Source organism: Carassius carassius, chromosome 21, assembly GCF_963082965.1.
Source record: "Carassius carassius chromosome 21, fCarCar2.1, whole genome shotgun sequence".
NCBI lineage: Eukaryota > Metazoa > Chordata > Actinopteri > Cypriniformes > Cyprinidae > Carassius > Carassius carassius.
This window is the reverse complement of record NC_081775.1, coordinates 21,183,110-21,201,737: the sequence shown is the minus strand read 5'-3', so window position 1 is coordinate 21,201,737 and position 18,628 is coordinate 21,183,110. Positions and strand designations below refer to the sequence as shown.

At 36.2% G+C, this 18,628-nt stretch overlaps 1 protein-coding gene across 1 annotated transcript in view; it reads left to right on the top strand.

The window, feature by feature from the left end:
* ajap1 (adherens junctions associated protein 1) overlaps positions 1 to 18,628 on the top strand; it is a 49,775-nt gene that overhangs the window by 23,976 nt on the left and 7,171 nt on the right. The gene's annotated exons all lie outside the window — the stretch shown is intronic.

The window sequence follows — 18,628 nt, the reverse complement described above, 5'->3', positions numbered from 1 at the left end:
GAGATCTATTATACTGTTCAAAGTAGGCAAAAGTTTAACGCACAATTAAGTTTACCAAAGGCATGGTTCAGTGCAAGACATATTAAAAGACTGACAGCATGACCCCTAAAAACGACACGTTGGCGATTTGCAGAAAACCCCCCTAATTCTACACTACAGATCTGCAGTACTGTGAAGTTATTCATCTTCACAAGTTTTGCACATTAGCACGCCATAGATTACATTAGCTGCGAAAGATATTAACAATAAAGACTCCCATAAAATTAGAGTCATGGTGAGTAATATACAAGCAAGAACAATTTTACGACTCCCCTGAATGGAAACTTACATACATCCATGCATGTCGAATTATATTTCAGCCCAAAGGTCAACCTCCAATCAAATGTCACGGCCTCATTAACCACAGGAATGATTAGCAAAATGAAGTCAGTCTGGAGTGACGACAGCAGTGTCATTACATCTAAAGGCCAGAATGAGGTTTCCCTTTATCTCTTAAGTGCTTTTCAAATAATCCTCCTTCATTTCTTCTGATCTTTATAAAGGCTAGGTGAACACAAAATATTAATCGCACCAAACTCACAGTTCTAAACCACATAGTCTAACACTAGTAGAGGAGATTGTAGAGAATTATTTCTAATAGAAGTCTCATTAATGCCTCTATATGTTTTCAAAAACCATAATGATTGTGTCATTTCTGAGCCATCAGTAGCATCAAATAGAATTGCAATGCGCTTCTTTGAAAGGCCTAATTGGGTTTGACATCATAACACTGACTTCACTGACTTATTATTATTTATTGTAAATTAGTTTTGCAGTTCTGTTTGGTGACATTAGTGATACATGACTTCACCTTTAAAAAGTAAAATTGGTAAATTGGAAGGATTTTCTGCAATGTATTAAACAGTGTTGTTGCATGTTCTGCTGAATTAAATTAAAATTAAAAAGGCAATGGCAACTAGCTGGCTAACATTGTTGAGGTTTTGCTAAAATAGCATCTATATATGATACATAAAATACATATACAGTTATACTTGCAAAAAAAGTATTCAGTTAGCATCAATACATTTTTAAAAAGAATGACAAATCATGTTGCTAACAATAAAATTTGGTATTTTGAAAATTTCTAAAATTTTCTCTCAGAAACTGCATTTCACAAATAATAACAATAAAATGGAAATTAACACATTAAAATTTGAAGTGGAAAAGCTGAAATAGTATTTTCTTGTAAAATCTCAAAAATTTAGCTCTGACCAAATTGAATTTCTGTTGTTCCAAAGATGTTCACATTACAAGAATAATTAAAGGAGTCATACCCTCGTATTACCTTGGATACCTACTGCTGTATTATAGTCTTTCAGGCCCTTCTAAAAAAGAAAAGTGGAAAAAAAAATAAACACAGAACTCCTCAGACCCTTATTTCTGAAGGCATTACTGTCTCGCGAGATCTGATGCGATATTTTGGCTGTCGTGGACGGTCATTATAATAATGCAAATGAGGGGCACGTTGATTGGTTGCAGGAAGGAGGGGGGTTGACACCGCAGGTAACGCTTTAGCATATCATTACAAACTGACATCATGGCGCAAGTTGTGAATGAACGCGACCGGCTTCCCGGCCAGTGTATAAGTATGAGGCGCCGTTTAGGGCTTAAATCAAACTTCATTCACGCACACATATGAAACACGCTTGCATATATACTAAGTACTAGTCACACATACATGTATATGAACTATCTACGCACATAAAGTTATTCATATGAGACGTGAGCACAGCACACACACACAAATATAAGACGTGAGCACACACACACACAAACTAGACGGGGCCTCATGTAAGCGTTAGGCAATAAATAAACAATAACCGAATTCATGATGATCTCAGTCATTTGTTTTTTGCAAAGTACGTTAGCAGCCATTCCCCATACCTCGAAGCTAATACTCCCGCCAGAGTTGTGCCTGGACGCGTTCATTGAACGATAATTCATGAACTCGTTCATGTTTTGGACTGAACTGAACGTACCGCATTACTGCCTGATGAACGTTACTGTGAAGTCGTTCATTCTGGTGTCTGTGAACACCACGCTCTCTCAGTTTAACTTCGTTCAGTAGGATGGCAGATCTCTATAAAGCCTTCCAGGCGAAAACCCACCTAAAACCCACCGTAAACCGGCCTTAATATGTAGCGGAAAAAAGACCCAATCCGGCAACGCCAGACTCTCTTGTTCAAACTCGATCATCAAAATGAACAAATCTTTTTACGAGTTATTTCGTTCATTTAAGGGGCTTTAAATGTTACTATTAACTGGCAAATTCCCCGAACACATCAACCTACGCAATCTTGATCATATTCTGAATTAAGAAATCATTATAATGCAGTCAAAAGTCCGTTTTTGCAGTCCGTTTACAGGGAACATAAATAATTACTTCACCTCCAGTCTTTCGTTTATTTGTCTAGTGACAGACGCAATAGCATACAATAGCCGCATTAGCAGTTATGCTGTTTGTTACACACAGTAGAGCAATAAAAACACAGTCTTCCCATTTCAATTGCAGGCAGTTTTGTTGGAATGGCGCTTTTCCCGAGCTTCGATGCCAACTTCGCCTGATATTGCCCCAAATTTGTGAAGGATTTCGGCGTACAATGTTTCGCACAAACACGTAACGATAAACCAGTGGAAGGGTTGAAGGAACCGCGTCATTAAAAATGAATTTAATCCACTGGTCTCTGATAGCTAGGTCCGTTCTTGGTAGAGAAAACACATTTACATGTTGATTCTGGCAGTCAACCACAGAGCAACTCACGTGTGCACTAGCGTCTAGTTCCAGCGTCTTTCTCGACTGAATATAAGGGGGAGAGGGGAAGGGCGAGCTTCCTGCTGCGGTGTCCATATATGGTATATCCTGCCCCGTCTTGACGTCAAGACGGGGAAGAAATCAAAATCTCGTATTTGAGTGCGCGTGCACATGGGCTATTTTACAAACCCTGAGGTAAACAAACGCTTCACTTTTAAATATCGGCTTCCCGGCCAGTGTATAATCGTTAGGCAATCATAACATACATTGATTCTCGTGGAAAAGTGAAAATTGTGGGTCATGACTCCTTTAAGGTGTGCTACTTTATGCTAATAGTTTGCTTAATATAAATAATTTATATAGAAAGTGAATGTAAATAGATTGTTTGTTTTTTGCAGCAACCCCGAGGTAGTGGCTCACATTCGAAGCTTGCTGTCACAGTATGTGCAGTAAGCAGTTTAATCTAATATTTGCTGCTAAATTAATTTGACTGGTTTGTGTTTTTTTGCTTTCTGTGTGTGGAAGCAAGTGTAATGGGCCCATACAGACAACGCTGCAGTGTTTTTGCATATTTGAATTATCTGGTGAATAGGAAGAATACCAGTGTTAATTGCAGTTTTAATACAACTGAGGTGTGAAAATTGAATAATTTGTTTGCTGCACACAGTCCGTAGCTGTCTTTTAAGTGCTATTTTGCCATAAGGGAAAAAATATTGCAAGTCACTCGTCAGTGACTCTAACAAATAACAAGCAACCTGAGAATATTAAAACTTAATGGAACTGCAGATCGAAAAGATGGCTTGTTGATTAGTAAATCCCTGCTGAATACAATCCTTCTCTCTGTTCTACGCTGTCCACATGGAAAGAGTAGTAAACATCAAATGCTGCATGGTGTCTCTTGATGGTGTTAGGTCTAAAGTATCTGAATTATCAATGCATTATGTAGTATGCTGCCTTGGAATGTCTTTCATATATAGTCTGAAAGTGAGTCCTATGTAGTGCCCTTAAGGCATGCCATAATTATCCATCTCTGTCAAGCTACAGCCGAACCTGTCTGATGAAACGAAATACCTATCAAGGTGAAATCCCTCTGCTTTCATATTCAGCGAGCAGCCGGGGTAAATTTAGCCTTTTGCAAACCTGTACTGAACACCAGTACTAAACTGCTTCTGACATGCAAAGTAATAGGGGGGAAATAATCAATGGGCTGTGAATACAAAACTGTAGCATTAGACATGCATACGAGCGGGTGTTCAGCGGAGTTCATTTCAAAGCATAGAAAGTGCATGGAGGTCAGTGGAACTCTTCACATGCCTGATTAAAATCCAGGACACCGACAATTTATTTATTTATTTTTTTGCGGTGCTCTTAAAGGGATAGTTCACCCAAAAATGAAAATTATGTAATCATTTACTCACCTTCAGAGAAGGAAGGAAGAGAAGACAATGCTGAATAAAGTCGTCGTTTTTGCTATTTTTGGACCAAAATGTATTTTCGATGCTTCAAAAAATTCGAAATGACCATCTGATGTCACATGGACTACTTTGATGATGTTTTTCTTACCTTTCTGGACATGGACAGTATACCGTACACACAGCTTCAATGGAGGGACTGAGAGCTCTCGGACTACATCTAAAATATCTTAAACTGTGTTCCAAAGATAAACGGAGGTCTTACGGGTTTGAAACAACATGAGGGTAAGTTATTAATTACATAATTTTTGCTATCTGGGTAACCCTTTAATGCAAAATAATTAAAAGTATTAATTTATTTTCTTTTTTTTCATTCCATACTTTTCAATGGATGGCTATCATGGTTTCCACAAAAATATGAAGCAGCACAATTTATTTTTACATTCATATTGATATATTCAAATAAAATAGTTAATTTAAATTGTACAAATATTTCACAATATACAGCCGTGCTCAACATAACTGTTTAACTTTTATATATTATTTGTGAGAACAAGGGACAACATCTGTAATCTCTGTTTACTTTCATTATATTGAAAAAGAGCAGCTTGGACATTCAGCAAAATATATTTTATTTATTTGTTTATTTTTATATTTTTTTTTGTTTCACCCAAGAAAAAAAGTCACACAAGTTTGGAACAAGTACAAAATGGCATAAATTGTGTTTTGAATGAATTATCCCTTTAATTTTCCTTTAATAGTGAGCATCCAAGACAGCCTAGAAACCTTTCACTCAGTTTAATGATGAACTATATCAGGCTTTTCCCCAAGGACCATTGCTTCGAAACTGTGTGCAATGCATCAAGTCCGCTTCTCACCTTCAGCTTGGTGCTGACTAGACTATATTTTAGAGTCACGTATTAGTCCTGCTGGTGACAGCCTTGACTTTGTGGGTCTGTTGATACAGCACAAGGAAGATTTTATCGCTGCACACCGAACATGATTCAGCTGTTTACCCATCCATTTGTGTGTGTATGTGTCCATGTGTGCAGGGGAGGATTTAGTGAATTGGGGGCCCCAGACAAAATATAGGAATGGGGCCTTAAACATTTGCACACATTTTCTTAGATCAACATTGAGGTTTATTTTTTGTCGTGATGCTTGCTGCTACACAATGGTGCCCCATAGTTGTTACCAATGTTTATACAACCCGAATTCCGGAAAAGTTGGGACGTTTTTTAAATTTTAATAAAATGAAAACTAAAAGACTTTCAAATCACATGAGCCAATATTTTATTCACAATAGAACATAGATAACATAGCAAATGTTTAAACTGAGAAAGTTTACAATTTTATGCACAAAATGAGCTCATTTCAATTTTGATTTCTGCTACAGGTCTCAAAATAGTTGGGACGGGGCATGTTTACCATGGTGTAGCATCTCCTTTTCTTTTCAAAACAGTTTGAAGACGTCTGGGCATTGAGGCTATGAGTTGCTGGAGTTTTGCTGTTGGAATTTGGTCCCATTCTTGCCTTATATAGATTTCCAGCTGCTGAAGAGTTCGTGGTCGTCTTTGACGTATTTTTCGTTTAATGATGCGCCAAATGTTCTCTATAGGTGAAAGATCTGGACTGCAGGCAGGCCAGGTTAGCACCCGGACTCTTCTACGACGAAGCCATGCTGTTGTTATAGCTGCAGTTTGTGGTTTTGCATTGTCCTGCTGAAATAAACAAGGCCTTCCCTGAAGTAGACGTTGTTTGGAGGGAAGCATATGTTGCTCTAAAACCTTTATATACCTTTCAGCATTCACAGAGCCTTCCAAAACATGCAAGCTGCCCATACCGTATGCACTTATGCACCCCCATACCATCAGATATGCTGGCTTTTGAACTGAACGCTGATAACATGCTGGAAGGTCTCCCTCCTCTTTAGCCCGGAGGACACGGCGTCCGTGATTTCCAACAAGAATGTCAAATTTGGACTCGTCTGACCATAAAACACTATTCCACTTTGAAATAGTCCATTTTAAATGAGCCTTGGCCCACAGGACACGACGGCGCTTCTGGACCATGTTCACATATGGCTTCCTTTTTGCATGATAGAGCTTTAGTTGGCATCTGCTGATGGCACGGCGGATTGTGTTTACCGACAGTGGTTTCTGAAAGTATTCCTGGGCCCATTTAGTAATGTCATTGAAACAATCATGCCGATGAGTGATGCAGTGTCGTCTGAGAGCCCGAAGACCACGGGCATCCAATAAAGGTCTCCGGCCTTGTCCCTTACGCACAGAGATTTCTCCAGTTTCTCTGAATCTTTTGATGATGTTATGCACTGTAGATGATGAGATTTGCAAAGCCTTTGCAATTTGACGTTGAGGAACATTGTTTTTTAAAGTTTTCCAAAAAAATTTTACGCAGTCTTTCACAGATTGGAGAGCCTCTGCCCATCTTTACTTCTGAGAGACTCTGCTTCTCTAAGACAAAGCTTTTATAGCTAATCATGTTACAGACCTGATATCAATTAACTTAATTAATCACTAGATGTTCTCCCAGCTGAATCTTTTCAAAACTGCTTGCTTTTTTAGCCATTTGTTGCCCCCGTGCCAACTTTTTTGAGACCTGTAGCAGGCATTAAATTTTAAATGAGCTAATTAAGTGGATAAAAGTGTAAAATTTCTCAGTTTAAACATTTGCTACGTTATCTATGTTCTATTGTGAATAAAATATTGGCTCATGTGATTTGAAATTTCTTTAGTTTACATTTTATTAAAATTTAAAAAACATCCCAACTTTTCCGGAATTCGGGTTGTACATTATTTTTATTGTACATTGTAGTATTCTTTCATGTTGTAGGGTGGGACCAAAAGATTAGTGAGAGCATGAATGAATGTGTCACTCGTTTTAAACTCAACAAAATGGTAAAATACATATATCAATGCTCACCGATGGGAGCAAAACAGTGTTGGATTAGGTTTTTTTCACTTTTTAAAAAAAAAAGTGGATTAGAGCCCTGCATGGGTCTCAAATAAAGACCCTAGTCCATCGGTCTTTTTCCCCTTTTCCCAAAAAAGCTTACTGTTTCAGCTATTAAAATAGTACAATTTTGTATGTAATGGAAAAGTGATTATATTTTGTTTATTTTTTTATGAAGTAAATGTAGAAAATTGTTAGGAGAATTTTTTGTTCTTTAAATGTAAGTGTTTTTTTTTTTTTTTGTAACGGCCAGCACCAGAAAGTGAATTGATCATAGCCTATATCAGGCGTGGCAAACTCCGGTCCTGGAAAGCTGCAGCCCTGCAGAGTTCAGCTCCAACCATAATATAACCTGCCTGTAGCTTTCTTGTAACATTTCAGACCTTGATTAGCTTGTTCGGGTCTGTTTGATTAGGGTTGAAGCAAAACTCTGCAGGGCTGCAGCTCTCCAGGACCGACGTTCGCCAACCCTGACCTATATGTTTGATCAATTTAGCCTTCTCAAATCATCACAACTTGCCTAAAATAAAATCTATAGATATAAAACAATTCAAGCATATCACAATGTTAGTTTAAATGTTTAACCTATGTAAATGTGCACTGTTAGACGCATATCCAATCATTTGTGCGGAGAGTGGAGCGCGCTCTGCAAGACATGAAGGCACCAGCACCATCACTTGCTTTTTTTCAGTGGAAACAACTTAAAACACACAGTAATTTTTGCTCATATAGTTAAGAGTAATACATCATTCTAAACTGTAAAGGGTTTAGTTGTATTTGTGTGCACTCACAATATCAACAAAACATTGTGCTTTTATAAAATAAAGAAAACAAACACTTCCTGTCATCTTGGGCTTGAACAGGAGCACTTCACAATGATGAACATAAAAGCGAATTGACTCACAAACTTGCTAAAAATATATAGAAAGCTTTAAATAACTACTTTAAAATGAAATAATTCAAATCGAAAATAGAAACAATTTAATTATGTAATCCGTGCATTTCTCTCTAAATGCACATCCAATGAGGATATGATGAGTCATTTTTTTCATCACCATAATTGATGGATGTTTAAAATATAAAAATAAGGAAAAGCCTAAAACAGACGCTATTATAATTTGCGTTTTATTTTATTTTACTCCATACAATAAAAAAATTAATCACAAATTATAATGGCATGTAGTTAAAACTTTGTCCTATAATTATATAGCTATTGATTTGCTGCAATTAAATTTTGTGTGATTTCTGAATTATTTATTAGCTTATTTTTTTTTTTTTTTACCCATGCAGCAAATGCTTTAAAAATAGCTTTAAATTTACTTTATTGCATTCTAGATGCTTTTAAAGTACTTTTCACTATTAATTTTACAAGTACTTAGAATGTAAACATTGTCATGAGTTTGTTGTATCCCCATTTGTAAAATAGCCAACAAATGAATTGTTGTAGGCTAATCCGATCTCATGAAAGTGCATATAGCACGATTTTCTGCTTCTATTTGGCATAATATTTCTATACAGAAATTGACTTTGGCATGTAAAAGACTGATCAATTCATAATTAATAATGGCATGGCTGGTTCAGTCGACAGAAATACAGGATTCACAGGCCTATAATAATTGCTGAAATGTTTGCGGGGCAAATCCCAGGTCAGTCTGAGCACTCATGGTGCGCACAGTGCGTATAGCCGTACACCTGCGGGTGCCACTGACTCGGACGTTTGTCATGGTAATACAGAGTACACAGGAACCATTCGCGGATCAGCCACTTAATGTGCATCTCCTATGTGAAAAGCATTTTAGGGGACCCATGGCTTTTGGGGGCCCAAGGCGGTTGCCTACCTTTGCCTAATGGGTAAGTCTGCCCTTGTACGTGTGCATTCAGAGGGGTCAAGTTATGGCCCAGTTAGCCCCTGCTGGTAGGAATCGTAATTACACAATCTAGTTCTACAAATACCATCTTTTTTCAAAAGATGGCCAACCCAAAGAACCCACAAACAATCTACTATTTTATACTTTGTACTGTATGTACAGTATACTTTTTAAAAAAATTTTTTTAATGTTATTACTTGTTTCAGAATGTTCTAATAATATTCAAAAATAACATAAATGTTTGCAAATTTATGAAATGGAATCTTCCCTTAACGTTCACATAACAAAAGAAGTAATAGGAACATTAATAGGAACATTACCAAAATGTTCTTAGAACATGGTTTTATTATGAGGGCTGGAGAGCACCCATAAGCAAAGATGTCAGATTTTGAATTGCATACTTGCAACGGATATTCTCCAGGTATTATAAATGTCCTCAGTGCATACCGTTGTTATTGTATGTGTGTCCTCCATTAAAGATGCTAGCATTACCATGAAGATCACAGATGGAGCCATCAGGTTAACGATGTGCGCAAGTTTATTAAAATGCCTTACAGTCCTGCTGCTCAGCACTGCTCGTTATCACCTCCCCAGGCTCAAAGGTTAATTGAACATTTAATAAGGAAAAGACAAAATTATGCATTTATCCAAGCCGGACTGTGCTTAAAAGTTAATGGTTGGAAAATTATTTTTTTTGTTAATTTAGTGAAATTATGTTGTGACATCCTAATAACTCATAATAATGCTCTGCTCAATGAAGGGTGTTCAATGGTAAATTAAGAATTATAATAATTACTGGAGAGCCGGAAACATCTTTCTACAATCCACTCAAATGCAGATTCTCATCTAATCAACATCTAATCCTTCTTCTGCAGAAAAACAACAGTAAATTCAAATTTACTGAGGGGCAATATGCGAGACCCAGGTATAGTCATAATCATCATCTGTGAATGATGGGTAATGTCAAGTCAAGTCAAGTCACCTTTATTTATATAGCGCTTTAAACAAAATACATTGCGTCAAAGCAACTAAACAACATTCATTAGGAAAACAGTGTGTAAATAATGCAAAATGATAGTTAAAGGCAGTTCATCATTGAATTCAGTGATGTCATCTCTGTTCAGTTAAATAGTGTCTGTGCATTTATTTGCAATCAAGACAACGATATCGCTGTAGATGAAGTGACCCAAACTAAGCAAGCTAGAGGCGACAGCGGCAAGGAACTGAGACTCCATCGGTGACAGAATGGAGAAAAAAAACTTGGGAGAAATCAGGCTCAGTTGGGGGGCCAGTTCTCCTCTGACCAGATGAAACCAGTAGTTCAATTCCAGGCTGCAGCAATGTGTTACAATGTTGCATTTCTCATTATAATCAGTAACTAATCAGTAGCTAATTACATGACATTGTAACTATTTTATGTAAAGTTATGATTTACTTCACATTGCTTTTAATCACCAGGCATATTTTTTAGTATTGAAAATGCTGTCTTTTTGTTTTTGTGCTCCAATAATCTTATTTATTGATTTACAGTTTAGTTTGATGATATGCTATACAGCATTGACTATACTTAAAAGGTATGACTTTATTTAGACATGACATTTTAAAAAACATATACAGTATTATTTAGTCTAACTAAAATTTAACTTTTAAAGTGCAAGTGCAAGTGCAACATACTGACTGATAAGCATGACACACATTCATCAGAATTACAATGCCCATAATTCTCTCATACTACAACATACACTACACATAGTTCAAATCCTACATTTTGAACCTCAAATATATACCCAAGTTTTTCCCACCAATGGTGCATGGAGATGTTTTTAATTGCATTCATTCAACTTGCATAACTCGAAAAACATAATATGGTGTAAACATAACAGTAAAACATTAAATCATTTTATTATGACCTTTTTAAATAGTTAAAGACCTACACTATGGATGTTTGTTCGTTTTGTGGCTAGTGAAATACAGACATAAAATTAGGTCCCAAAGCATCTACTGGATGACCTTGTATTGTAGCAGCAGTACAGGCTTTGTGAGATGTTTTCAGATGCACTAACTTTAGATAAAGTCTTTGCTTTAGAGTTATTGCTTTAACGTGTTCCAGTTTTATTAAAAAGCGACATTTGCCCTGTCAAAGGTGTGCTAAATTCACTCACAGGCCCCTTAGGGATGTGTCTTACCTGCATTGTAATACATGAACTATATTATGTCAGAAGTGCCGTCTTTCTCAAAACTGTTCATCCAATAGGGCCGTTCAGTTTCACCGAGGTAAACCTTTTAAAGACGTGATAAGCTCACAAGGCCACTCTAACAGACAGCTGTGAAGTAGTTCCATCCAGGACAACTTCATTATCTGTTAAGTAATACAATCATAAAGTCTACTTTGACCACCTCTCCCTCCCGCACTGTACAGAGTGATTGAATTATGCAGGGAAGCCTTTGACACTGAGAAAAGGCTTTTCAGATAATTGCCTTTGATCTTCTTGTCTTTCTATTTAGCTTTTTCCTCTCCATTTCGTTCTGCTCTTGCAGTAAGGGTTTGGGAACGCTGTAGCACAGTGGAAGTCAAGTGAGATTGACATCTTGACAACTACATTAATTGGCAATCGTGAACCATCAGCATGTGCGATGAGACTTTTCCCACAATCAGGTGGGCGTGTGGGAGGAAAACAAACAGAGCAAAGTGGGGAGAAGGTTAACACCCGGGGGAGGGAAGACTTCAAACCCTTTTTCCTCTTCTACAGATCCAATGCAATCCAAATTAGAGTTGGATATTTGCAGTTTGTGGTTGTCGTTTGGTTTGCAAAGATTTTCATTAAGCCTGTTTCCACAAATGAAAATGAATGAGAGAGGGGCACTCAGCAGGAATCAACAACTCTGCAAAGAGAAAGCTGATGCAATCAAACATAAATTCACAAAGAGCACAAAGATGTAACTGATGGAGATTTAGTCATTTTCACTGGTCTGTTTTTTTAAATAATGTACTGAGCAAAAAGGATTTACACATGAGAAAGCACGTGCTTGTATTGCTATTCCTATTATTGGCCATTAATAAGTTGCGATTCCATTCATAAGTGGAACCCTCTCATTCACATCCATTTATTTTTCGGTGTGCACGATTTTAAAACTTTTAAAATTCAATTGCCATAAAGCATAAATTGGGAAACTAAACACGTTCTGTTCCTGCACTGAATTATGAAGCTTCAGTGTCATGCTGTGGTCTTTGTTACATCACACTTGTTTTGGAACATAGGGTACAGCACAAAAGAAGATAATTTAAAGAATGTTTCAACTGTTTTTGCTCATACAATGAAAGTCGTGGAGTTTTTTTCCCTTTACTCGATAATTCATAATGAAAGATATTACTAAATTTTATTCAGCAAGGGTGCTATTTGAAATAAATCTCTGTTCTCTGTTCATTTAGAAAAACCTGAAAAAATGTCTAACTGTTATCACAAAAATATTAAACAGATCAACTGATATTAAAATAAATGTTTCTTGAGCACCAAATCAGCAGGTTAGAATGATTTCTCAATAATATAAAAAAAACAGCTTTTCCGTTACAGAAATAAACTATATTCAAAAACAAAACAATCATATTTCAATTGCAATAATAATAAAAAGAAGTACAATTTTTATATTATTTTAATGTAAAAAATTTTCAAACAAATGCAGCCTAGTGAGCCTTGGGGAGAGACTTATTTTAAAAACATAAAAAAAAAAATGTGCATAGCAATTCTTATATAGAGCAACACAAAATTAGCAAAAATGATTGGCTAAAGATGTTTGTTCTGATTTGAAATCATAATATATCAAATAGAAAAGCTGCTAAAGGTACTTAAAAAACCCCTTTAAAAGGTTCACAGGGACTTAGATTCTGAATTTGGCTTTCCGCTGCAAATCCCCACATTACAGAAAATGCATAATTGCTTTTGGAAAATGATTTAAAAATAGATTCCTAAACCCCGGAGATTCTGCATGCACAGAGAATATATGCATAGACTAATCATTTTTTAACACATAGTGAAAAAGAAAATTTTGAATAGCACTCAGTCATCATGGAAAAAATGATTTTCTGTCTCCTCAAGCTACTGCTGTCTGTCTCTCTTTCTCTCTGAGATTTTACTTCTAATGAAATTACTGCATTCGCATTAAAACTAAATCGACTTCTTAGATTACTGTGAAAAATCTCTGGGATTTGCACCGAACAAATTCCAAGGTGTGATTTTGGTGAGACTGGTGCTCCTGTAAAGTCAATTTAAACTTGGCAGCCGCACAGCAGTTCATTTGAAGTTTGAAGGATCTGGATACTCCTGCATACAAATTCGGAAGGTCTTTTTTTTTTCGCTTTCATGTTCTTGCCTTTTTAATGTGCAGTCAAAGCTGTTGCTTTGCCTTGAGTACTCCTCCAGCCAAACCACAACATGATTGAAAGCACTCAGTGAAGGCATCTCCTTTCCACTCCATCTCACTAGCCCTTTACAGCCATCTGTAGCTGCAGATGCCAGGCCTGGGCTGCACTAATAGAGCATTTAGCTGACAGAACCACACAGTGTCCCGCTTCAAACCTCTAAATGTCCTTTAGGTGCATAGAGGAGTGTCTGCCTCTGTGGTCTCTGCTCTATGGGGCCCCAGCAGCACAAACTCATATAACTTTCAGTTAAACTACTGCCCCCTGTGTATGTGTCTCCTTTGCATATATTTTCAAGGTCTGTCTGTTAAAACGGTGCTATTTGGGTTTTATATTTGTCCTAGATTTTTTTTTACACTTTTTTTTCTTTCCACTACTGTCCTATTTTAATGGTAGTCTCATGACATTTCTCTTTGTTAGGCCTAATTTTTTTATCTGGACTAGTTTACTCTGCTATATATCACTGGCCACTAGTGGATCTTTGTTAATGTGTTTTGTACATCCTGGTTCTACTTTTCTTTTCTTTTTTTATCATAAAGGCAACACAGGGCATATGCAATGACACAGTTTAATGTATTTCCTTATTCCAAATTAATTGGAATTATGGCATATTCCATTAATTGGATTACGAAAAATGTCTTATAGTATTATTGATTGCAGGGGATGTAGTGGGGGATTTCTTTTATAGTGCAAAAAAGTATTTACTAACCTTTTTTATTATTATAGTTTTCATATTCATAGTTATATAGTTAATTTATTGAAATTTTTTGTCACTACTGTGATATTTTGTGAAGAGTTCAACAAAAGCTTTTACAGATTTTATTAAACTATGAATATCTCCCATTTAAATTCAGATACATAAATTCAGTTATTATTATTCTTGATATTTTAATTATTTTACTAAAAAGCTAAACATACAGTAAACTATTTTACAAACATAAACTGTATTGATCACTAATTATAAAGAAAATTTACATTCCATTTTAAGGGGTGCAACATTTTACTATAAATTTAACTATAAATGGCCACTGTTGTATTTAAAAGGATACCAATTTTGAATGACTGTTAATTGAGCCTAACAGGGCTGTGTTAATCAGCCATCTTTGAGCTCTTCATTACAATTGAAACAAACAACACCCCAAAATTATTTAACAATTCAGCTTGTCCTAGTAAAGGAGTTTAATAGTATCTCTGGGCATGAGGACTATATGTCTTTGCGGTTTGGGGAGTTTGGGAAGTACAGTGCCTCTTAGGGTTGGGCTCTTTTGTCCTGATTATTGGCAAGGTGCCCAGGGAAACAAAGGCTCACCCCGAGCACCTGAAGCAAGGTGACTCCATCACTGGCAGAGTCAGGAAAGAGGGTGTCTGGTACCTCAGAGCCAGGCTGTTTTCCTCTTTTAACACTTTCCTTGATTAGAATTGGTGTGCCTATCTCTCTCCTTGCAGGTCCAGGTGAGACAAGGTGATGTACGTCCTGTAGTCTCTTCCTGGGTGGCAGTAATACGAATATAATGGGTGTGCATTTGCATTTGTCTACTCTGGTATTAAACAGCTCTATATTACACAAATGTGATGGGTTCGGTGTGACAGAACAGGGGAATGAATCTTTTGGGCTCAAATCAATACATAAAAAAACAACAGGCCAAGAAGCAAACGAGAGTTCTGACTCAGAGCAAGGTCGAGGACGAAGAGCTCGTCTCATAAAATTTCACAGATGCATAAACACCTGAATATATCACCCGACACACTCTCTCAATTCAATCTGCTGCCTTCCATCTCAGAGTGAGAGGAACGGAGCGAGAGAGAGAGGGAAATTTAAATAGCTGTCCGATATGTTTATGTGTTGGTGTAGCTGGGGGACTCCATGCCAAGGAGCAGTGCTCAGGCCAGGGACTGAGATAAAATTAATCCAGCTCTGACCCTGATGCCGAACACAGGGAGGGAGAGTGAGGCGAGCTTTTCCCAGACCTATCTGCATGCTTCCATCAGTCATAGTGCCAGCTAAGCAATCAGGAAGGGTCAGAACATCAATAAGAAGTAAACGACTGTCTGAACTCCTATGAACCCTAACAAATTCTCCTCTAGGTCAAACAAGGAACCTGCCTATAATGAATCAAAACTGCACTGGAACATATTTTTTCATGATCAGTTTTTCATAAAGCCTTGTTAGACAGATTGATTGATTATGAATAATTAAGAACAAATTTCATTATAATTAGTTGGTCTGCACCCTGTGCGTCATCTGCTAGTTTCGTCATTTTACAGTACTGCAGAAAAATGAATTTTTACGCACAAAACAAATAATGTATAAAGTAAATAATAGAGGTCACAGTGTGCAAGATGCAAAATGTTCAATAAAACAGGATACCACTTTAATTTAAAGGCTTTAACCAATCTCGCAAGTGTGAGGTAACAGGATTTGTCCTTTTAGGTACTTTGACAGATCTGTGCACTGTTCAGTGCATTTTGCATCTATTTCCATATACGTAAATGTTAGAAATGACAGCAAACGTCACAGACTTAACCAAGCAAGGGCAAGTCTGATTGAATGCATGCTTGTCAAAAGGGAGGCAAATGTCAAAAGAGAGTCAAAGGGAGCACATACTTCTGACTAAAAGAGAGTAATTAAATATTTTTGTATGCAAGCTCAGAAATTAGCATCACCCTGTCTGCCTCAGGAAAACACAATCAAATTTTGCAAATGCCTTTTGGATTGTTGCAGAAAATAAGCTCTGTGACCAACAAAAATTAATTTTGATCATCGTCAATTTTTATCAGTCTTTATTTACATTTTTTTTTGTTTGAATAATTTGCAAAAGGACAAGCCACTTTTAGCCACTTGCTAGCAACGATTTTAAGCAAGAGCTTAAAAAAATCACAAGGGGGAATTACTTATGTATTAATCGTAATAAAAGTGAAAATATCTGAGCTTTTGTCAAGCAAAGACTTTATTTCAGGCATTTATCCAAAAACCCATTGACTTCAGGATGATGGAACCAAAAATGCTAAAATGTTTTTGAATTTTGGCCTGTAAAAATATGCCATCCTTGCAGCACTCGATTAATTTGTGGTGTGAAATAGTACTTGAATGATGCCTGACAGCGAGTCCATTAAACTTCACTGAATAAGAGTACACTCGTGTGCGTCAAATAGAAAGCTTATATAACACAATAATTCAGACTAAAAAACACGATCTGAAACAGGCCTTAAAACTGAAACAAGGCTAAATTGGTTATAGATATGTTGTTAAACAATTGCTTTTATTTGCAGTTCTTGTTCAGCTCCAAAAAACTACTTGAAGCACCTTGATTGTCAGTCTAATAAATGTTTACAGTGTACTTTCCTAGACATAAATATTTATTCAGCTCATTTATGGTTGCAGAAGTAATACTAGATAATATGAGGAGTTTGATGGGAATTCATTTTCATACGCTCTCAATGTAACTTGAGGAGCACAGCTTACCAGAGCTTGTTGGCCCTCAAGGTTAATGTAATCTGTCAGAACTGGGCCAGATGTTTAACGTCACATACACACATACATGTACAGGTTTGTAAACATGCACACATGTGCACAAAATTGAAGTGTTTAACTCTCTCTCTCTCTCTGTCTTGCTTCTTTTTATATCCCTTTCTCTTTCTTTTCTCTCTCTCTCTAGTATTGATTATTTAACCAGAACTTGAGGGGGTCAGCAGGGTTAAGTAAACCAGTCCAGTGTTTTCTGTACAGAAACAGAATAGCGAAACTTGGCACTTCCTGCCAGCTCTGAGACATTCCTATAATAGACTCTAAAATGAGACACGGCTAACAAAAGGCCACTAGAAAGGAAAATGATTTGGAAACTCACAGACGCACACACACACACACACACACACACACACACACACACACACACACACACACACACACACACACACACACACACACACACACACACACACACACACACATACTGTAGCACAACAAGCACTTATTTTTGCTGCCCTGTTAGCTAAATAAAACAAATGCATTAGGAAGAGGATGCTATTTGTGAAATGATATATCACTTTTATTACTACATACTGAATAATGCAAACAGTCCGATGGTTTGGTGGTTGCAAACTGGGGACTGTGTTGGAATGGATTGTTTTTTATTTTTCTCCAAAGTTAAAAAAATTACATTTCTGAGTTTTTGTTTTTATTATTATTATTTTATGTTATTTTTTTTTTTATTACTGACTAACACTGTTCACTTCTTATTTTTTTCTGGCTACCACAAATATATCCAAAATCAAATCAAGGAAGACTATTTTTTTTTTTCAGGTGCTGCTGATGTCTTCATGAAAGAAAATATTACACGCAGCATGATCTAGTCAACATGCATTACTGTAAATCTTGTTTCAGCTTCAAACGTTCATGACAGAAGGAAAACATTATTAGTTGATGCATAAAATGTGCCTTTAACCTAAAATAAGGATGTACCTGTATAAGTGCATATTTTGGCCACATTTCTATTTAGTTTTTCACATTCTTAATAAAATGTTTGCCTTAATTAATTTAAAGGGTACTGTGGTGTGATGAATGAATTATATTTATATACATATATTGCTATATTTATATAAATAAATGTTTATGTATTCATATTGTTGGCTCTTTGACACACATTTTTTTTATGTCTGGTAATTGCATAAATGTAAATATTGCACTTAGTTTCTTAATAAACATATCATAGCACCTTACATAATAATTTTAAAAGAATTAGCTAAATATATTTACAATTATTTTTTCAAATATCAATATCCTAAAAGTATTTCATCCCAACTACTCATATTTCACAATAAGAAGTATTTTCACAGATTTGATCTTGTACTTGTATTTGTAATATAATTACAGATGAATCACTATTGAATGACATAGAGTAATAAACTCTGAAAGATATGTATTTTAATAAAATGTAGATGTATGTATCTTAATAAATTATAAAAAGCAGGAAATGAGCAGAGATGTTTAACCAACACAGTAAAGAAAAAGAGAGAGAGAAAAAAACAGGACATTATCAGTTAATAAAAAAAAAAAAAATAATCTACTAAAACACCTGTAAAAAACTCCTCCAGTATATTTCCCCCTATTTTTAAGGATTTTATTTTTCTCTTTTGAAGATATCATTCTAACTATAACAATTTAGTCTAA